Source organism: Platalea leucorodia (assembly GCF_965183815.1).
Source record: "Platalea leucorodia genome assembly, chromosome: 3".
NCBI lineage: Eukaryota > Metazoa > Chordata > Aves > Pelecaniformes > Threskiornithidae > Platalea > Platalea leucorodia.
Window position 1 is genome coordinate 117,076,950 of NC_138825.1, and position 23,528 is coordinate 117,100,477.

Consider the following 23,528-nt stretch of genomic DNA (forward strand, 5'->3'; position numbering starts at 1 on the left):
TTTTTTTTTTTGGATGACAGAGGTTATCTTCAATGCTAAACAAAGACCTTGGGCAACATCCTGGCCCCAATGAGGTCAATGAATGTTTTCCATTGGCTTGAGAGATAGCAGAACTTTACTCATTACCCACATACTCATTAACACATCTTCTAAATCCTTGAACTTGCTGTACTTGTTTCTCCAGTGAGGCCATGCATTTTCTTGTTATGCATCTGCTCCAAACCAGTTACTTTTCAGATAAAAGCCCTTTGGTCTCGTCAGTCCATTCATAAACTGCCTATATTTCCCCTACACTGAGACACAAACACCAAGATGTGCAGGTTGTAGACAGTGGGCTGCTAAGTGGCATCAGTTAAGATCACCCCTCACCTGAAACAATCGCGCTGTGCTGAGTTTGAGGGCACACTGTACAGCTAGCTACCCCAAAAATCGCAGCACAAGAGAACGGCCCTTTAACATACAGTAGCTAAACTCCAAACACAAATAAATTGCTGCAATGAATTGCTTCTCTGAAGGATACAGCTGCTTTGACAGCGATGCAGCAGATGAAGGCTATCAGGTAAAAGTGTTGAGCTGCAGGTAAAGCTCAGACAAGCCAGCGTCAGGGAGTGGGTGGCTGTGACGGCAGAAGCACAGAGCTCTCCTCTGGCTCAATGATGCAAACAGGAGTGCTGCTGTAGCGGTGTACAGCCATTAACATCCCTGGTTACTCAGTGTCCTACGTGAAATGAGTTTCACAGCATCAGCCCAGTGCCTACGAACGTGCATATGTTTAACACGCATTAGTACGGTAATCTTCCTATACAATCTCCAAAGGCACAAAGTCGAATGCAGATGGAGATCTGACAATCATTATCCTTCGAGGCAGCACTTCTAAGATGGATCAGGTGGAGGCACACTCTCAGGACCATCTAAGAAACCCTCACAGCTACCACCAGAGCTGCAGCTCCTCTAGGGATAAAGGGCTTCAGCTTTTAGTGGTGTCAGCTCAGCATTATTTATAAACCACAGTATTAAATTGTAACACATTCCCTCCTCCATACTATAAGCTCTCTGACGACAAGAAATACACACTGTTCAATAAATACTAAAATGACATTTTTAAAAAATTCGTTCACAAATTTAGTTTATAGTAGAATATTTAAGTAACAAAATGATAAAAACTTCCAAACATCAGGTTAAGAAAAATGATTTCAAAAAGTTACTTCAGTCTACTATAAGTACAAATGCAACATGCTTTGGACAGACAGACTTTAAACTTTAGCCCACCATGAAATCTGAGGAGAAAAAAAGGGTTTAGACCATCTTTCCAAATAAGTTTAAAACCTCCTCTAGAAATTTTCCCTTGTGGAGCAAGCTAGCCTGACGTGGGGTGAAAAGTATAAATACGTCAAGGTGATGAGGCAAGTCTGAATGCAGCAGCCAACAAGGATTTAAAAGATTTAGGAGGTTTAAGAACGATCCACGTTATTCTCCCTTTGTCTCTGAACAGTGCTTCCTTCTGTACATTAGTAGCCTGTCGATGAGCACCTCTGCAAAAATGCCAGAGACCAGATGAGCTGGTGGACCCTCCATGGCACTGAAGTACAATCACGGTCAGGTATGTCCCGACCATTTCTACAATGGCATATAACATTACAAGCTGACAAACAACATGACAGTGAAAAACTGAAAGGACTTAATGCAACCAGTCAAAACCCATTCAACAGCTTTTAATCAAGGGCAGCAGTTTGTAATGAACAGCCACTCTGTTTCAACGCCACCTCCTGCGCACAGCGTGCTCATTCTCTCCGCTCGCTCACACACTCACGCTCTCTGGCTCACTGCTCCTCCTCTTCCTCTCGCTGGGAGGTCTCCTGGAGCCTCTCTTTGCTTTGGGCTCAGCGCGGCATCACAGAAAGCAGAATCTTTGCAGCTCATTGGCATGCCTGCCCCATTGGGTTGTCACTCTGGCAGCTGCACAGCTCCCTCAAGTCTTCATTTTCTTCCTCTTCCTCCTCTCCTTTTTTCCAGGTACACCTGCCATACAAACAACAGGGGCCAGTGCACAAACCTTCCACGTGCAATCACATCCCTGGGAACTGTTGGCTTTTCGCCTGAAGAAGGGTATTTTGGGGTTCTTAGATGTGTTTTACAAGGGCCATCTACTTGCAAGGGTAATCCAAAGTCACGGGGAGGGCTCTGAATGCTTTTAGTGGGCTCTGACTCACACATACGCTTGCTTCTGTTTCACATTTAAAAGCGCCGTGCAAAAATTACTCCCACTAAATGCAATAGCAGTTTTGCTCATTAACTCTGGCAGGAGCAGGAACAGGTTCTTGTCACAGAAAAAAATATAACAGAGCCTCTCTAAGAATTAACTAATGCAGCTAAAGGAGAAGCATTTTGCGTATTCACTTAAAAATGCATTTGTGAACATTTCTCCGATTACATATTATTCTGAAACCAAAAATCATCAGATGTGCAAAAACAATCACTTACCGTTATTGGGTGAATTATTAGCAACGTCCAAGGATTTTCTGAAGGAAGCACAGACTGCATCACTGGTATGTTTTGTAGATACCAAGTCCCTTGGGCCTTCTTCCATTCTCGTTTCCAAACCTTGCTGGGGCTTAATTGAAACAATATGCTTCACTAGGCATATGAGTTAAACGAAGCATATGCAAGTACAAAATATGAGAGAAAATGTCATTATTGGAGGGAATTAGGGTATTTAAAGAAACTGCAGGACAAATTAGTTTTTAAATGGCTAGAATATTCTGGGATGTCATCTACCTACCTCCTGTTTATTTGTTTTAGAAGGGATTAAAGTGTTGAAATTGTCTTTCATTACCTTCTTTCCCCATGTTTTCCCCCGTGAATAGCAGAACAGCAAGACATATTGAGGTGAAAGTACTGTAATTGTGTAGCAAGACTGAAGACTAAGCAGTGCTAGGTTAACGGTTGGACTTGATGATCTTAAAGGTCTCTTCCAACCTAAACGATTCTATGCTTCTATGTGCCCAGTGACTGCTAAATGACCACAGTCCACAAATAGTGGAGGTAGCACAGGGAGCATTATGAGCAACTTTGTGTATCTTGCTTCATAAGTAATTTCATTTTTTTACGTCCATCTCCAAAGGATGAGCTTGCACAGCAGCAGACACGGGCATTGGGGGCTGACGTGCAGCACAAACTCCTTCTGGCCCATCATAAACATGCCAGAAGAAACAATCCTGTCCTGAGGAGTCTGAACAGCACTATTAAGATTATTCATTAAGGTACATACAAAGCTAAAGCAACTAATTGGATGTGCAAGAGAGAGAGTGGCCTGGCAGCACTCCAGTAACTGATGGGCTGTTCTAATGACCATGTGGGCTGTAGTCAGTGAGTTAGTTAAAAGCTCCTCCCTTAAAATGGGAGCATCAGGAGTTCAGGGAGAAAAATTGTCCCAAGGATCAGGAGAGACCACAGTAGGTGCAAGGGGAAGACAAATGATACTACACAGCCATACGAGTCCAGAGCAACATATTCAGTGACAAGTGAATGAAAAACAATTAAGACATTTTGGGCGGTCCCCCCATTTCTCATTTCACTGAGCAGCAAGGACATCACAGCTAAGGACTGGTCCAAAACCCCGTCAACACTCTGTTCCTTTGTAATTCCCATCCCCACTGAGCTGACATTTTCCACAGCCTTTCTCTGTTGCACTCTGAGACATTTTTCTCTCAATAAGCTTTTCACTGGTATAACATTGGTCTCGCTTTATCTTCACTGGCTTTTGGGAACCACCTTTGTGTTACTGTTAGTATCTCCAGGTGACCTTCCACCACAGATAAAACACAGCCCAGTTGTACACTAAACTTGGAGTGCATTTGCCTAAGAAAGCATTTTTTCTTCCATGATTAAAGCCATCTGCTCCTCTCTGCATTGCAAAATCAAAGTGTTTTGTAAATATGTTAGGGAATACCATGTTGCAAAAACCCACTGGTCACTGTGCTCACCCTTCTTTTATGGGAGGGCAGGGAGAAAAGAGAAGAGGAAGCCAGAAGATGGAGAGGAAGAAAAGGCCCCCTTAGGTCACATCATCCTAATGGAGAAGACATCCCCCTCTGCTCTTGGAAAACCAGACACTACTCTGGGAATACAAAGTACTCACATGCCTCAGTCCAGCTCCACCCTTTGCTTCCTTCACTTCGATTTTCTTCTTCTTCCGCTGCGTTTTGCTTTCGAGTCCAGAAAGGCAGAAATGAATGCCTGCTTTGCCTTTTTGCAAATCCTGAAAGCATCAGAGATTTTATAAGAGGAGGCCTGGGATGGCTGATTCACATTTTTTTCAGGAACACTGATTACCTCCCGGAGTGTGTGCTGACCGTGTACAAGCAGGGCATCTCTCTGGATAAGGTACACACCTCGGCTTAAGACAGCTGTTTGCAAAAAGCTCAGGATGCTCTTCCCACTGCTGCCAAAGAGGGACATTTCCCTGGGCTTCTAGAAAGCACTTAAACAGCAAGCTTTCTGCTTCTACCTCTCCACCCAAGCTACGACTGTATCACTACCAGCAAACCCTCTCACTTAAATAAATACGTCCCAGCTGCCTGGGATGGTGTGAAGGCTGGTGTTTACCTGTGGACTCTACACCTCTTTTAAGCCCCAGGTATCAGGAAGGTCAGCGACAGTAAAAAGAGTTCATTCACGCAGGGTGGCAAACACCCGATGTCTGCTGCTCAGGACAGCAATGCCACCCGGATGATGAACTCCCAGAACCAGCCAACACCCCCAACCCATCTCACAGGTCCTGCAAGTGTGACCCCCAGCTCCAGCTATCTCAGACAGGTCAGGGGAGCGACCAAGCCAAGCATCTCCTCCCAGCATGAGAAAGCCCCCACGACCAGAGGAGTCCGGCTCTAGGGCTGGACTGGACACCCCAGTCTGGCTGAGACTGACCCCAGTGGAGCAGGTCTACCTTGGTCATCAGTGCCACTGCCTCACCTTCTCCTTCTCGTCCCCTGTCTGATGCTCCTCATCTCCTGTCCAGTTTCCCCACTCTTCCGTGGGAGCCTTCCAGTCAGAGTCTAGGTCAATTGCTGAAGGATCATCTATTAGGACAAGCATATGAATGAGTCATCTTCAAATCCATTTTACTTCCCAGGCTCATACTAGTAACACAAATGCTGCAAAGAGTTTCTGTCATCTTCCTGCTTGCTGATGGGATGGCTGGGAGTGCATGTATGCACATGCGCCTTAAATGTATTTTAAAAAGTATACATTGACTGCTAATTCACAATTAGTGAATGCGCTCTCCAGGACAGGTGGAAAATTAAAGAAGGGCAGAAAACATATGCAGGAACAAAAGCCCTTCCAGCCTGCGCTTCTATAAAACAAGCTTTACAAAACTAATAGCATGGCTTGTCAAATATTTTCTTTTAATTTCAGGGAGAAGGATTCAGGCATATCGAGAAACACTGGCAGAGGCAGCACGCTCTTCCACTCACTGCAACACACCATCCTCAGGGCAGTTATTTGTATGGAAGAGTAATATCAGCAAAGGATTTGTGCATTTGTCAATGCTCTCACTGGCTTTTCTTCCCCATAAAAAAATAGTACCAAGTGCATTCTTGACTTCGTCTTCCTCTTCCATTTTCTTTTCTTGAATGCAAGCCAGAAAGGCACCAACATGATGCCTTTCCAAAGCTCCCTAACATGCAACGCTAAATATTCATGAAATAGATAACACCTACCCTGCATCGATTCTGATCATTTTGTGGGGGCTAGGCAGAAAACTTTTGAAAATCTTTTAGGTTTCTGTATTGGCCAGCATCTGGTACCTTTCAAAATCTGGCCACAAGCCCTCAGCTGCCTCTCCACAAAGCACTGGCAAATGATCCTCAGGCAAGAAGGCAAACCAGACCAGTCTAATTTCTTTGCCCAAACTGAATGAGGTGCAAAAAAGCAGATAAATCACCATAAGATGTTGAAAGGACTACCTGATTATTTTTTTAATGGTTTGAATGTAACAATCTTAAGTCTCATCCTAACAGGGAGAAAGACTTTCAAAACACAACATATAATAATAACTCTTAGCTGATCACGTCTCTTAAAATAAAAACAAATATTAAAAGATCCCAGGCTGGATGGAAAAACTTCTAGTTGAAGCGGGGCCAAAACCAAAAGCATGCTGGGGATGATAAAAGAAAACTGTTTCCAAAAAGTCGCTCTGTCCAGTTTGCTGCCAAATGTTATAAACATGATTATAAACATTGCTCAAGCTTCTCAGTTTAAAATCCATGCCCTGTACATAGACAGTATTTCTTTCCTTCTTCAAAAGGGACAGGAACAAGCATTTTCTAATGTATTCCCCCAAAAATTCCAGTCTAAGTATTTTAGGCAAATGAATGCATCTAGATTTGAGAGATGCACCATGTACATGAATGACTTAGATGTCTGAAGAACATTTTGTGTAAGCTGTAGCATGGGATAGCACCACCAAAAAGCTTCTGCTGCTTCTCCTCAATTAAGTTACAGGAGGGTCTGGCTCACAAATTCTGGAGAATTTAGCTGTTGTGGTTGAAGGCAATACCAACCTGCACTCTCCACCCCATATCTATGCCAGAAGGTACATCAGGGTGAGGACACAGCAAGTCCCAGCTCCGCAGCCTGAGCGTGCACACTCTGCCTCTGCACTAAAATACCAGAAGTGTGCTGTGGCAGTAAAAAATACAGGCAAAACCATGCTGCTACTGCTAGAGAGGAGGCAAATTCTGGCTACCAGGAAGGCACACAGCATGACGCAGGGACTGGTGAAATGGCACCGGGACTTCAGGAATGACAGTCCCTCCTGCGCTGCACGGCAGCAGCTCTGCTGATGGATGCTCTCGTGGGTGTGCAAGCAGAACGGACTGTAACTTCAGGAAGGCACACGGGAAGCCACGACTATCGTTTTCACTTATTTAACTTTTGATCTCTTAAACAGTATGTTTATGTACTTGTTTTTAAGCATGAAGATAGTTTTAGTGGCTAAATTCCTGCAGTGGGCTTACGTTCGTGCTTTGCCCTCGTCACGTGGATAGGCAAGAAGCTCAGGCAGGCAGCGGTGACTGCCTCATCTCAGAATTACTGGTCCCAAAGCGTTAAGTCCCAGGGGTGTTTAAAATCAACTCAGAGTAAAACTAAGTGCAATATAAGATTCTATGCGATTTGATGGGAAAATAGGATTAAATGTACTTATCCTAGAGCTCTGGTTTAAAACCTCTCCTGTTGTGTAGCATATTTCCCTTCCAGCTACAGTGACATCTCCTGGAATGGCTTTAAACTTTGAATAATCTTTAATATTTTTAAATCAGCAACTGGTCCTCCTTGGGTCACAACTTCTCTCATGGGCTAAAACTGGTCAATAATTTCTTCAGTAGGAGAAAACCATGAGCAGAAAAAGCAATGTGCCATGCAGCAGCAAGTACTCTGGCTTCCTTGGTGGGTTTAGCACTAACGGAGGTACTCTCTCCCAGCGCATCTATAGACCAAAATCTTGGTAATTCCTGCTGTTCATTTTTACAAAAGCAGTGCTGTTAAATGCCATTTTCCAACTAGATTCTCGCATGCAACCCACCTCAGTCCCCCAGCAGCTCCACCCAGGCAAAGCTGTACTTCTCTGTTCCCTGCTAGCAGCAAACGTCCCCTTTGCAGCATGCATTTCAGGGCCAAGGTGATTTCCACCTACCACATGTAATGAAGATACTTTAAGATCCTGCAGGGCACTACTTTGAAGGTATCTTCAGAAATCAAGGAGGATGCCAGCACTTCTGCAGGCAGAAAGTCCATCCCAGTGCCAACCACCTGAACACCCTTGGTCTCTGGCTGCCTGGGCAATGCCAGGGAGCAGCCAGCTGTGCCCCGAGAGGTGTCGGGGAGCAGGCAAACAGGGCCCCACAGCAGCAGGGTCTGGTCAAAGGGGATCGTCAGCAGGTTCCCTATGCCAGCTGAAGGAGAGGGTAGAGTAGAGGACTCTACAGGCTGAACCTAATTATCTGGCCTGGAAAATGAAGCTGGAAAGTACTGCAGCAAAAATCAGTCTGTGTCACCAAGAAGGGGATTAAAAAATTTCCAGTCCAGAGTTGTAGGTTTGGATCCTATGCTATCAGCATCCCTCTTTGGCATGCTTTCCCCGAATATGGTCAGCAGAAACCTAAGGGACAGCAGCCCTTCATCTGGCAGGGCAAAATCCTCAGGGGACTGCGTATTGTCTACGGTGCCGAGTCCTTCTGTGGCTGCTGTAGAAAACCTGTCCCTTTGCAAAGGGCAGGTGGCTGTGTAATGAGCATGGTCCTAACCTAAATTCTTGCTGAGCCTTCACTTGTAGACCAAGTGGAATCCATTCAGTGCAAATGGATAGACAATTTCCAATCTAAAGCTTTGCATTCCAGTCTAAAGCTGGGTGTAGGAGTCCCTTATTTGGCACCTTCCTCTAGCATAATTCAGTAGGTGCAAAAATATCAGATAAATCCCAGACTGAAGACTTCATTTAATCCAAATAAGCTGCTTATTCCCGTGAAACAAAGGAATTAAAATTCATTTTAACCCCAGGACAGAAGGAAGGATGGGAGTCATGAGACACGGGAGCTTTCTAAAGGTTCCAGGGAAAATCTGCCTTGGCAATCAAGAAGGATTCATTGGGAAGATGCCAAGTCACAGGTAAAAAGACAGCCCTCGTGGTCATGAGACATGCATTTTCGAAGCAGAACGTGGGTCTTCTGAGACTGCCCTGCGCTGTCACCAGAGCACGGGCCCACTGCGCCTGGAAGCAGACGCATGGCATAAAATCTGTATTTGCTTGCCTTGGAACCAGACACAAGTGCTCTAAAGCAGCCCAGCTGGCCGCACTGTGCGGGTGACACATTTTGTAACAGCAAAACCAGCCACAGCCTATAATGCATTTTGTGAGACAGCTCAGCATAAGTACATAAATGTCACCAACAGGGCAGCGGGAAACGTGTGGTATAGTTGCACAAAGGCAGTATTGGGAAACACGCGCAAGCAGTGAAGCCGGCGAGCTAAGAGCGCAGGAGGCAGAGCAGGCAGGAGATGCCTGGTGGAACCACAGCAACTCTGCAGAACTGGCAAGAAAGGTGCCTGGCTAAAACAGAGCAACTCCCGGGCCCGAAAGTAAAGTGAACTATGCCAGAAGCACCAGAGATTTTCTCTTCGTGGCAGGGCTGAAAAGCATGCAAACAGTAACAATGAGCAGGGAAAAATGAGGATGAAAGAAGTTGCCCACTTTGGAGCCCCCTTCCCCCATGGAAGAGTCCATGAGCCTGGCCACTTCAACCTCCTGGTGGGACTGCAGGGATTGCAGCCATCAGTGCTAACCATGTGGCTTCAGCTCCGAGACACTGAATACCTTTAGCTAACGAAGGCTTAGATTGCTAAGGACTAATTGTTGGAATATGCAGAGACAATGACTGATGACAGAATGAGGATTATGGAACCGCTGAGGTTGGAAGGGGCCTCTGGAGACCATCTAGTTCCACCCCGCTACTCACAGCAGGCTCAGCTACAGCAGGTTGCTCAGGGATGCAGCCACCTGGGTTTTGAATACCTCCAAGGATGGAGACTCTGCAACCTCTCTGGGCAACCTGTTCTGCTGGCTGACTACCCTCACCATAAAAAAAAAGCTTTTTCTTATGTATGCATGGAATTCCCCATACTTCACTTCATGCCTGTTGCCTCGTCTGCTCACTGGGCAGACCAGAGGCAACCACCCCATCAGGTGCTCATATACATGGAAGGACTCTCCTTGACCCACTCCAGTACATCCATGCCTGTCCTGTACTGGGGAGTCCAGAACTGAGTGCAGCACTCCAGATGTGACAATGATTAAGAATTAACCATTGGCAACGTGTATCATAAATGAATGTCAGCCTAGCAGCGTGTTGCTTTGAAACCAGCCTGATTTATCAGTCTTTTAAACACTCCCAGATCACAGTGACCGCTCAGTTCCCTAACTACTAACTCTCCCTCTATGTAAATATGCTTTCAGTTGCAACAACACTTAAGCCTCAAACCTTTTGTGAGTTAGGCTGTTATTACTGGTACTTCACAAAAAGACAACCCGATGCGGCGTGGGGAGCCAGCCAAGGCTGCTCCGCGAGCCGGGGCAGAGGCAGGAGTCCAGCATCCAGCTCCTTCTTCTGCACCAGCCCATCACGGAACAAAGAGACTCATTAAATGTACTGATCTGGATTTGGTAAAATGACCCCTGCTCATATTCAGGTTATGAATGGCATTTTTTTTAGTTGACAGGCCTGCAAGAGCTAACAGGCCTTGTTTCACTGTCAAAGAGCTCATTTTGCCTGCAGCGCAGACCTTAATGCCAGCCATTACCTCATCTAAATTCAGGGAATACATGTTCGTGACACTCCCCTCTGCATCAATATCAAGGCTGATGATTCAAAGGAAAAAACTACTACTACTAAGAAGCAAGCTGTAAGGGAGGCAGAAATCCTTCCATTTCTGCTTTAAATCAAAATGCATCTGCTCTGATGTTTGCAAGAGCAAGCTGCTGAATTTGTTCCTTTCTGTTCTGCTCTCAGACAGACGCAGCACTAAGAAAAGAGGAGCTCTGCCTGGCTTTGCAACTACAGATCAAATCCAGAGTGTGCCAAGTGTGACCTGTGCTAAATGCAATGCAAGGAAATGCTGCTGAAGAGCTACCTACGTTGCCTCCCTCCTTCCCGCGCGGGCGAGCCTGGGCTCAGAAGTTACAAAGGGCTGGGCGCTTACCAGCAGCAACGTGGGGGTAAACAAACACAGCACTAAGGGAGGGGAATGCTTGGGGCTGGTTTGTTTTTTTGTTTTGTTTTGTTTTGTTTTTTAAAGCAAACTACGCTATTTATAAAATCCTCTGATGGCCAAGCTCATGCGTCTGCTGCAGAGTCTCAGTTACCGCTGGGCAGAGAAGCAAGACGACCGCAGTCTTTTCTCTTCAATGCGTTCAACCGCTCTGGGTTCTCCTGTAGTTAAGGCAATCAGAGCAGCTAAAGCAAGAAGGGGTCTGCCCAGCTTGTCAGACATCATCCCTGCAAGAGCAGGGTAAGGCCTCCCAACAACAGGGGTATAAATAGATACTTCACTCAATCCTGACCAAAAGGTCAAGAGAAAAGGCCAATACCCACACTGTTCATGCCAAATTATTCCAGCCACTCAGGACCCACGCTGGCCTTTCAAGCAGATTTTAAAAGTTAAAAAAAACCAAAACATTATCAGGCATAAAAAGGCTGAAATCCTGATTGCCACAGTCCACTGGAGTTGGATTCTGCATCTGGGTTCTGAGTATTACAGAGGAAATTTTAAGTTTTGGCAAAGGTACCCCGTGCTCTAGCAGAGCCCTGTCCTCCCCGCGGCTCTTCCCCGGCCACCCCACCGAGCCCGGGCTGGGGGCTGCCTGGAAAGGGGCCACTCAGCTCCACCTTCCCCATCCCACGATGGGAGGGAGGGGAACACAATGCTTCAGTTATGAAAACCAAACCCCACTTTGAATTCATTTTGCAAATTTAGTAATCTGAGATGATTGCTAACACGTGTGGGTTTTTCTGAAGCACAGAGCCCATATTGTTGCCTCTGGCTCAGGAAGTCCCTGACCCCCTCTCTGCTGGCTGTGGGGAGGGACGTGGGGGGATTGCCCTCTGCTTGCCCTGTTCCTGTGCTTATCTGCCAGCAAGTGCTATGTGCAACTGCTGGAGAGAGGACACCGGGCTATAGGAGCCTTCAGACAGCCTCCCTACAGCTGGCCTGGCTGCGCAGAAGCTCTAATTACACTTTGCACAGCAGTATGTACGCACCCAACAACACTGCACCTACTGCATCCCTTTTTTGTCACTTTCTCAGTAAAAACATAAATAAATTGCACGTTCTCACCCTTCTCAAGGGTCTCATGCAGGGCGCCTGCTGCTCTGACCAAGCTCGCAGCAACTTCTGGCGCCTGCCCAAAACCAGACCCAAACTGAATTTCTCCCTTACCTCTGCCAGCCTTGTGCCAGGTGGGAAGTGAACCCTGATTTTTGAGGCTTAGAAAACAGACTGAAAAGGGTATCAGCATTAGTACACTTGTCTTTCAACAGAAAATGAGCAAAGAGACATACCCTGCCCCTGCCATGCATCGTCTGCGGGGAGGAAAGTGGAGCTGGTGTGCCAACAGCATCTGGAAGGACTGTCCTCAGATGATTTACTCTTCATGTTATCTGCATACAGGAAAAGCATCTTTTTTAAAATAAAACAAAAAAAACCCCAACCCAAACCTAAAAGATAATCACATAGGTATATTCAGATTATTAAAACCAATTAATCATGCCTTTATCTGCTCACTATGTCATGATGCCTGGATGTTATGTAATTTAAGCCACACATTAGTCTACGCTGCTCATCACAGTGGATTTATTAATGAAGGCTGGACAAGGACACTACATGCATAAGTTATTAAAAACAACCCACTCAGGAGTGGCTACACTAACAATATTCAGAGATGTAAACTTCTGACACATCCCTGTTGGGGATGTAAGAGGGAGCTATGGTTCCTGCAGAACAAAAGCTGCATCCAGCGTAAGCAGCTCCAGCTCCTACTGACTTCAGTGCGAAAGCTTCTGCTCATTCTAGGAGAAATCCATAATTACCAAATTAATTACTCCAAGAAAGAACACAGATGAGAGAGAGCTGCTGGAGGAAAAAGAAGAGTTAAAGTTTTTCTGATTATTATTATTTTCAACAACTAAAGCAACCAGTAGGATTCCCATGCCTCCCTGAATGACTCCCCTTGGCCCCTTTCTAAGGCCTGTACATAACAGACTAGTGTTTTCTTCATTTCTGTCATACACAAGAGATTTTTTTTCATATCTCTAATTTTTCCTTTCTTCCTTTCACCTAAAGAACTCCTTTGTTTATGCAGTTTTGCTCTGCAGTTTTGATTTTTTGCTGCATAAATGCAGATGTTAACAAGTATTTCTCCCTGTCAAGTACTTGTACATTAGGAACTGCTTCAATCCAGTGATGCAGTGTTGGAAAATAGGTGATAAAATATGGCATGTATTATATTGACTACCATGTCTGGCTTTAGAAGTGAATTTCAGTGTTCTGGCTTACACCGCACGTGCTGTTTTGTGCACAGATGTCTATCTATATGTATCTATGCTTGCCTTTAGCATCTCTGAAAGATTTAGGACCAGGCTTTGCATTCATCAGCTAGTTGGACCTCCAGACAAATTTGAGTTTCTGGTAGATAGATAGAGAGTGTATGCACCAGGAGCGCTCAGAGCCAGGCAGTGAGAAGGACTGGCAGTTGCAGAGAGGCAAAGTGAAAGCCAGAAACGAGGCTCAAGATTAATACAAAACCAGAAGATGCTTCATCCTTCTCAAGGCCATGCATGGAGATGCTCAAGTTGAAAATCCCTCGCTGTGCTGGAGAGGAAGGTGCTGGCTAGGCAGCCTCTAACAGGGCCTCTCCAACCTGGGCGTTTGCTCCCTCCCTCGGTCTGAAATTCTCTGAATTTGTTGGTCATCAGAACACAACGGAAACCTTGTGTGCAAGTAAACCTAACAGAGAAAGAATCTGCGGGGAGGCAATATTTTTTTTATTTATTCCAAGATGAGACACGAGTTTGGAAAGTGCTTGATAAAGCCTTCTGCTGTCACTCCTTAAAATGCTGGTAGCGCTGGACTGCAGGTGCGAGCAAGCTCTACAAGGCAGAATGTCTAATGAAATGTGGCTCCAAGGGAAAAGACCCATATGTAAGCAATGGGAGTACTTTTAAGCCGAGCATCTAAGAAAGCGATAGAAGAATTCAGATAGAAGTCCTAAGACAGACCACTCACCTAACTCCCCGGACAACTCTGATAACGTCCCAAAGGTCACAGGACAGGATTTTACTTCTGCAATATCCCATGTTCCTGCATTTAAAAAGCAAACAAACAGTAATCCAAAATGCAATGTCACATCCACAGCTGGTGACTGCGGTTTCTACCTGACACTCCCAATCTCATTGCAGCCCTTCCATGTCCTCTCCCATCCCAAGCCTGCAGCCGCTGCTGTTGCTGGAGAAGAATCAAGCAAAGAGAAATGATCTTTTATGGACAAAGAGAGTCCAGCCCAGTTGCCACGTACACCTTCTCAGCTCTTCGAAATGCACGTCACACCAGCATGGCACTTCTCTGGACTTAATCAAATTCCTCACTCATCTGAACTCATGTCCCCTTTATGCACAACTGGCAGAAGTTGTCATCATGTATCAGCTTGGAATTTGGCCTTTTGACAGCATTAGAGTAAAAAATGGTACTAATGTCCTCCCCCCATCAACCCTATACTTTGCAAAAAAAGGACTCTAGCAGAGAAAGCGACTCATGTAAGGGCAACCTATGACCATCTCTGAATCACCAGATAACTGCTACTGAAGGTGAGTCATCGTATGGCCTTATATACTAATCAATCCAGCCATCAAGCTCATTAATGAGTGAGATCATAATAAAAATCAAATGCTTTGAAAATTAACCAAAAAACAGTATTAACCACTTTTAACTTTTAACTCTCCCACCCCACCAAGAAGTTAGGAAGAGAGATATAAAGAAAGATACAAAGGTCCAATTACCACCTAGTTATTAATTATTGGTATTGTTCTAGAATCTATAGTATCACCTACAGTAGAAACACAATGTGAGACATAAGTTTGCCATAAAAATTAAACCATGATGGAAACGAAAAGGCATCAAATACTAGTGAGAGAGCTGATATCAGCATCTCCTTATCTTTAGCCTAACGGCCTGGCAGTCCATCCCTTCACTGCTTTAAAGGTGTCTGAGGTTTTAGAGATGCAGTCTCCCACCTGCAGCTTATGTTACACAGAGAATGTCCCAACAGCACAACTGAGACCCAGAGTAGCTCTAAATGGCCTTGTTTAGACACCAACAAGGGGTGAATCAGCTGGGAAGCTGGGCAAACTGTGTAGGTACAGCACAGCACTGACATGAACAGACTACCTCCAACTGTCAAATACCCAAACTGATTTAGGAATACCCTGCCACATACTGCTTTGAAACGCACAGATGTACCCTGAAGCCTAACTTTGACGATGTGAGAGCATCCTCAGAAGGAAAGGCTTTGGTTCCTTTGCAGGTTCCTTTGCACGAACCAAACAGTAAATACCTGTGGGTAGAACACAACTTGTACCCAACAGGTAGGCTGCAACACAGAAGAAATTCCTGCCGTAAAGACCCCTCTTTTCACATTGCTGGAAAATAAACGACAGCTAGCAGGGTTCAAAGGGGGTGGACAACATTGCATGTGTGCAGGACGAATGTCAGTGGGGCTGTACTCTGCTGGACGCAGTAATTCATGACGCTTTCCCTCTGCAACGCTTGAACATCGACACTCACCTACGTTGGAAAAAACATCCTCTTCTGACTGGGAGGGCACCAATTCTTCCCGTATGGCTCCTGAGGCCTTCAGCACGGTCTCACACTCTGCCTTGGCAATGAGAGCACCTTTTCCACCGCCACTGGTGTCCTCTGTGAACGGCCACACTGCTCCCTTCTCATCCCAGTCAAAGGCTGGCTCAGCCGCCGAGCTACCCAGGGATGCTCTGCTGGGGTCTGCTCGGGAATAAACGTTATCACAGGGTCATCATTATTTTTAATTACAATGAAGAGTTTGTACAGGGGAAACAACAGAGCAAAGCCTGATCTAAACCCATCAGATGTAATGGCTATATTCCAACTGAAATTATTTACATATACAATGAGAGTAAAGCAGAGCCCCTGGGATGGGAAACGTGAAGGCCATGTGAGAAGGAAAGCACCACACAGTCCAGCAATGAGTCCCACAGGAGATGACGCCGCACCGCAGAGGCCTTGGGCATCCCTCCCTGACTGCAAGGGTGGCTCAAGGCCTCCAGAGTCCAACTGGGAACCCAGAGCAGTAAAGGGAGAGAAAGAGGACAGCTGGACCTCCAAGGAAAAAGAAAGCAAACCTCTTGGATGTTGGTAGTTCAAGGCTGCTAGAGAAATCAATACCAGCCATATGGATATTATAAAAAAAGACAATTATTTCCAACATCTTTTGTTCCAAAGGACTCCCAAAGCACTTTAGGACTCCATTTTCCTGTGACTCTGGTGGGGCGGGGACCACTGCTGGCATCAACCCCACCTTCACACACCTTAACGCTGCTGCTGCTGCTTCTTCCCTGCTAGGAAACAGCAATTAGCATTCGGGAGGGTTAGGGCTTTTTCCTGGAAGAACGCATTTCACTGGTCTGTAAATGTCCATACTGAACAGGACCAGCATGATCACCCGGTTGAGCCTCCTGCACAACCCAGGCTCCAGGATTGCACCAAGGACTTCTCGTGCTTCAACTGCGACTTAGTCTCCTGAGCTCCCTCGCCCTGGGCCAGCAAAGCACTTACTTAACACCTGCATGGGCTTAATGCTAAACCATGCATGGTTAACCTTCTGCACATGCAGCTGGCACCACCGATGCCAACAGGCCAGCTTACATGAATAAAGCCAAATGTGGACCCATCTACTTTGCTGGACAGCAAGTAGAGACCTCAGCACCTTAAGCCCTTAGAGGCTGTGATGGAGATATTTAACTCTTGATTTACAGAATCCAAATGATAGAGAAAGTGGTCCCAAAATGTCTATATTTTTAGATTAAAATTTGCTGTTCACTTACCCCGATCTTCAATTTTAGTAGAGCATCTGAGAGCACTTTAAGGTATCTTATTGCAGACAGCGCACAAACAAACACCCGCATTCATCCTGCTGTGCCTCCCAATCCCAAACTTCCATCTTAGCTTCAAAATTACTCTAATATATTAAACTTACAGGTTTATCTATTATATTAATAATTTTATCACAGATAATTAACACATTTCCAAATGCCTTAATTCCATGACCTGCTTTCATACAGCAGTTATAATAACATAATTAGCAGAAATGTACATAGGCATAAGTGCGTGGCAGACACTTTGAAATCCCCAAAGATAAAATGTGGAGTGAGCACAAAGCATTGTTTCATTTTATCTCATTAAGATAAGAGTATATCCTCCCTTTATAGCTGTTTACTCTGGGCAGGCCTGGATTAAAGAACCTGTTTGGAACTGAGTAAATTACACAGGATTTTATACATCCATTATCAGAAAACTTCTTCTGTCACGTCCTGCAAAAGTAACTAATGCACATTACACCAAACCTTTAGCAGATCTCAGATCTAATAGACATTTGCTTTCAAAGTCCTACGGGTAATACTATGTGTTTTAATGAAAGCCTGGAGTAAAAGGCAAGCTCCCAAGTAAGAGCTCCCAAAGCTGTCTTTTCCTAAGTAAATAGCCTAAGTAAGTGCAAAGAATTTGCTGCCGAATGACAAATAGAGCAAACAGAAAGATGCTGAGAAGTGAGAACAGGTGACAAGCCCAGCCAGATCAGGTGTGTAAACTGAGCCTGCACATTTACCTTTTTGTTTCAGCCTCTCCTTCCTTAAGTGTCTCTTTTCTCGGCTGCTGATCTTGGTCTGCCAAACTCCTACAACACAGAGCAAAGTTCATTTTTAAGCTAACAAGAAACTTCCTTTACTACCTTTATTGCTTAGCACCAAGGTAAATAGCTATCTGATAGTTTCTGATGCTGGCTGCGCAAGTGGCATCAGGGCAGTGAGCACTGCCCCAGCCTCGTGCAGCATCTCCCCTGCGCGCAGCGTTTGCTGTCTCTGCAGAAGTGTGTTACATAAGAAAGCCCCATCACAATCCTGTCTGTCATGTGTCCCGACTCCTGTAACTGCACATATTCTTCTGTCCTTTGTGTCAGCCTGATGGGCCACCCCTTTCCCTCAGGGGAGATGTCACAACAGAGCATCAACCGCCTTATATGTCTGACAGCAGAGAGAAGTTCATGAAAATCTTAACTGTCAAACAAGGCTTCAATTTACCGGCTTTCTCTAGCCCTGAACATACCCTAAGACTTGTTCTGCGATGTGGAGACCCTCTGCCAGGCAGCTGATTTCCACACGAGTCATTCACACTGATGGGGCCACGTTCTGCCTCCATCCATGCTCTCCATGGCCCAAGATGTCAGGCGAGGGACTGGCACAAACGGTTAATAAAGAAAAAACGCAGTCCACAGATTTCACTTGTGACAAACATCTTCTTTCTCTGAACCATCCCTGAATAATTTGTGAAACGGTTCAGCTGGCTCATCCGTTCAAAAAACTAAACATTTGTTTGAAGAAAGCCTCTGCTGTTTCCCATTCTCCTCCGGCAGCCGTGCAGGCACTCTGCTGCTGACACAAGGGCCCATGGGGAGGACTCCGGTCCAACAACAGCAAGGCTTTCTCTTGCTCTCACCACCACACTAATCACATTATAATCTTTTAAGCCCAGAAAAGCTTAGCATTTGTTGTTTTCAATATGACCCTTGGTGGGGGGAGGCGGAGAGGGGCTCATGGGATGCAATGTATTTTCCAATTAAATTCTAGCTGCCTGATCCTTGCTAGCCTCTGCCAGATTTCTCTGCAGATTTGCTTGCAACCAAAGACCTTGGTTCTGTTCACAGGCGTCCTAGAAATTGGCTGTCTATTACCCCAGTGCCTTCACCAGTCTTAATCATGGGCACAACAAAACGCTGCCTGGGGAGGCCGCAGCTTCAGCTGCGTATCAGCATGGCAGAGGCCACAGGACTGGAGTAAGAGCATGAAGACAGGACCCTGCTACCCAGTGGACCTCTGGCCGCTTCAGAGATGCTTCCTCATCTGCAGATTTGCCATCCCTGTGAACGCGGTAAGGACCTGAGAAGTGTGGCAGGAAAGCACGTGGTCCCTGTCCGCGTAATTGCACATAGTAAGGAGCAGATGACAGAAATAGCTCTCAAACTGGCAATTTTTCCCAATAACGCAGAACAGCAGAATAGTAGAGAAGACCTCCCTTTTGAAATATTTCATGTTATTATTTGGTAACATAGATCAGATAACAGGAGAACCTCATCTTTTGTTACCTTCTTCCTCTTGCAGTTTGTCTCTTTCCACAGAAAGCAGATCTTTTGGCACCTCCTTGTCTGAGCACTGGGCTTTCCTCTTCTTCTTAGGCTACAGTATACATGGCAGAAAGATAAAACAGGTATATTTGTTACGTTTCATCATGAAGAAAAAAAGAGTCAGGGCAATAGTTTTGAAATGGAGACCACACAGGGGTACTCAGAGAGAGCTGTAGGTTGCTGAAGTCTTTAAGTGGCTGCAAAAGTCTTCCTGAGCAGATTTTACTGCAAACTCCAAACCAATGAATGCTATAGCTTTTGGCCTACAAAATTTGACTTATCTGCTAGGTTAGAAAAGCTCACATTTTAATTCAGGCACCTGCTCTATAGTAAGATTTGCATTCATCATTCCTAAGTCCTAATTTTCTTCCCATAAAGGAGGAAAACCGAAAATTATTTACCCCCTTTACAATCAGCAATGCTGAAATCAAGAGTTAGGACCCTGCCTATGCTTAACCAAAAAAACCCTCATGGAACAGCCTATTTTTAATGAAGATATCTGTAGTTTATGCTAATCTCAAAGGGCACATGAGTGGCCAAGGACATTTTCATATGGCTTGATGAAACAGTAGAGCTAACCTTAAGCCTTCAATTTTGAATGTTCTAGTTTTAACACAGCGGTTCTTGACTTTTCCAGGGTGGGATACCCCTGCCAGGAACACGCTTCCCTGCCCAGGCTGGGGGGCTGCTCCTCAGTTGGAAGTGTCTGTAAAGCACGGACACTTTCCTCCACATCAGTACAAGTGCTCAATACTCAAGATAAAGCCCTTACCCAGACCCAAGGAAATGTCCCGTGTCAGAGCTGGAACTGAAATACAGGAGATCCCAGCTCCCACTTCTGGCCTTGGACCATGGGACCGTCCCACTTGTGGTGGCAGTAACAAGCACCACAGTGTGACTGTGCCAGAGAGTTACTTGGTCTTATGTTCCTAAGTCATCTTTTAGGTGCTCCAACAACAGGAACAACAAATTATCTTTAAAAAAGTCTACCAAATAGGGAACATCCTTAAAACAAGTGTCTCTTGAAAGACAATATATAAACTCTAAAATTCTTGCTGGTACCTTGAGGACCTTTTTGTCTCTGATGTTGACTGATGTGATAAGCTGGTCATTCACTGGAACCTAGAAGATAGACAATAAAAAATGCATTATGGAATATATATGTCTCTGTGTGTGTATATGTAAATATACACATGAATACATTTCAATACCTTCCTATAATACAGATGATAGGCTGAAAGACACAGCTAAATAACCCCCAGTATAAATCTGGGCCAGAATTTGTGGCCTTATTCCAATTTGAGTTAATTTATTCCAAATTAATTAGTGTTAGCTAAGCCTTTATGAATGTAAATCCAGAAACTCCACATAGATTTATTCCAAAGCAGACATATTTGTGGTTTATCCTAACATTTGTCTAGGATCAAAGTTGTTTTTCAAATAGGGTAAGCCTGTCTTAAAAAAGCAGCATAGACAGGAGAAGGCTTATTTTAATTCTTGTTTACTGGTTGGGGTGGACCTTATGTTCCCCCTCAAGTCTATCTGACCAACTGAAAGAATAGCTTTCATCCTCTCTAGATCCTGTAAAGGAAACCATGATAGTTTAAGGACTTTTCAAATTACAGTTTGATTAATGTCTCGGCTGTCTCAGAATTCACTGGCAATGTCCAGCCTCCAGCTACAGGGGTGGGAGGGTGTAAATCTGCAGCTGGGACAGCAAGGGCTGTGCCAGCAAGGGCCACTGCACGCTACGCAGAGGCAGCAGCATCCAAGACAAGGCAGACCCCCCTTCTACAGGTGCCTCTGTTTCCCCCCCGACATGCGCAGGAGCATGTTGCTGAATGTATGGCACTCCTCTCCCTTGCCCCCATTTCCCTCCTGGTGCAATGAAACCCCCGTTCAACGCTGCCCAGGTTTCCTTCAGTCCCATCAGACCTGTTGGGCTGCTGAGCTGAACCCAAAGCTCATGGCAGGGAGCTTGACCCGGGCTGTCCCCATAGTCCCTGATCCATCCTCCATCTCCGCCTGGGGCAAGGGGCGACAGGGAGCCCGATGCCTGGCAGGTGAAGGCAGCTCTGCAGGGAGCAAAACCCCTGGCTGGAGCCCAGAGCTGTCCCCTCGGCAGCAGGAGATAGCGGGCACCCTCTCACAAGCTGGTGATGAAGGGGCTTCAGGTGCCCGCACTCCTCTCGGGGAAGACTGCTGATGCTTTCCACCGGCTGCTCCTCATCCTCACCCTCACAAGTCATCTCTGTCCCCGAGATACTGTGGCACAGTTTAACCACGCGCACGCTGGAAGATGAAACCTGCTCTGATTCAGCTGCAGAGGAGCGGTACCCGCTCTGCTCCCTCACAGATGCCATTAGCGGGATGAAGAATAACACATGCGCTTAATGAAAAAGAGAGAAATCGGCACGCTCCGCAAAACACTGTATGGTAAATCAGGAAAGCTAAAACCTGTTCTTTTTTTTAAAAAAAGGCTCGCTAGGTGGCCACATGCCTTTAGGAAACAGGGACACCACCCCAGATGTGAGAGGCAAAGACTCAGAGCCACCTTGTGATGGCTGAGATTACAGCTCTCACCCCGGCACACGGGGACATAAGGAAACTCTTTTCCACAGAGCAACAAGTTTTTGTGTTATCCCAAAGGCACTCTGAAACGTCGTCAGGCCCTGAAGCAGCTTCTTCCGAGAGGTGAACCAGAGTTATTTCTTAGACACCAAAAAAAAAATCTCTGCTGACGTTTGCAACGACTAGTTCACAGCAAATAAAATCCTGTGGGATTATATTATTATTATATTGTGGGATTATATATTATATAATTATTATATATTATAGGTGGGATTATATATCATAAAATATCTGCCTAATTACATCAGTAATTCCACCAGCTTCAAATTATAAGCTTAAACCAAGTGGTCCACATCTCTTTTGTCTCCCTTAGCTGTCATTTAGTAGGCTTACAATTACATTCTTCTGAACATTCACTGGCAAAATAATGACTTCTGTGTTAAAACCCAGCAAAGTTTTGTCGTATTTAGCAAGGCCATCTTTGTTTTTTCCCACAGGCAGTCATCTCTCTTCTGAGACTCTCAGGTTCCTTTACTAGAGGCCCTCCATAAACCCCACCATAAACCAGACCATTTTCCATATCCTGCTCTGCTCAAGGAAAAGATCCCACTGTGTCTGCAGCAGGGAGGGAAGCAGCCTCTCACATGGGCTGGGAGACATAAAATACAAAATCAGGGGAATTTTGGTGAAAATTTGAACGACTTAGGGAAGATCTTGAGCTTACATGATTCTTTCTTTCTCAGCATATGCTTCTGTCCAATTAAATATGTGAAAATACAAATAGATTGTGTCTTAGTGAACAACAATTCCTATGCAATACAAAATGTTGGGGGGGGGGTGGTTTTGTATATGACACAGGACTTCAGGAAAACTGAATTTTATAGCATGAATATACGAAGGGATAACTGGGGGAAGCCATACAACATGTAAGCGCAATATTCCTTTCCAATCTCAACAAAGCCTGGTGATTTCCCAGTTCTTATAATGAGATGTCCAATGTTTCCTCAAGGCTTTGCAAATGGCCCTCCCAAATTAAGCCACTTTCAGCAAGACTGCCACCATCAGCAACAGAAACGGCAGCACCGACTTATGAAGCAAGGAGGAGGGTGCTTTTTTGCCTTCTTTCAGACACACACAGAGGATAAGAGACAACCTACCTCCTATTAGCCTCTTTTTACATCAAGATGCTTCTGCAAGCATGAGGGACTACATGCAGAGAGAGGAGGAGGTGTCAAGATTAAGGACATGCAACTGGCTTCCTCGCGCAGGCTGCCATAAGCGAGCACAGCCCGAGGCTGTACAGAGACCTCACAGAGGCAGGGAAAACTCCAGGGGGAAAATGTTGAGTGCAACAGAGAATTAGGGAAGATGGAAACTATATGGGCTCTGACAGACTCGTCTCAGCTGGGGCAGGATCATGTTCCTGGACCTTCTCTCCATATAAATGACAGAAAGCAAGAAGCTGGAAAAATTGCAGCACTTTGTTTTAATGCTTTGCCAATCTCACTGCTGTATGCTTTTACCAGACAAGCACAACATTTCCTACTTAAATGATATTTCATCTGCTAGGTAAACGCCCCTCTCTCCCTCTCCATCACTGACTAAGAAGTTAAAAATACAGTGTTGACAGTCATTTACTATATCCCAGGGGTCTTTATGCTGACTGACCGGCTATTCTGTCCTAAATACCCGCCTGGGACTCCTGAATCTTGCTGCATCCTTCCTAATGAGCAGCTGAGTGCAAGAAAAATACCAACCCTGACCACTGACTGATGATCACCAAACAGCCCACCACTGCGGTGATGCTCTTCTTTCCAGCCTGAAGTATCTGTCGCTTCTCCACCATCCCTCAGTAACAGCAGCAACTCCCTCCCTTTCATCACCAAGTATTTTTACTGAGTTAAACTTCCTTTCAGTGGAA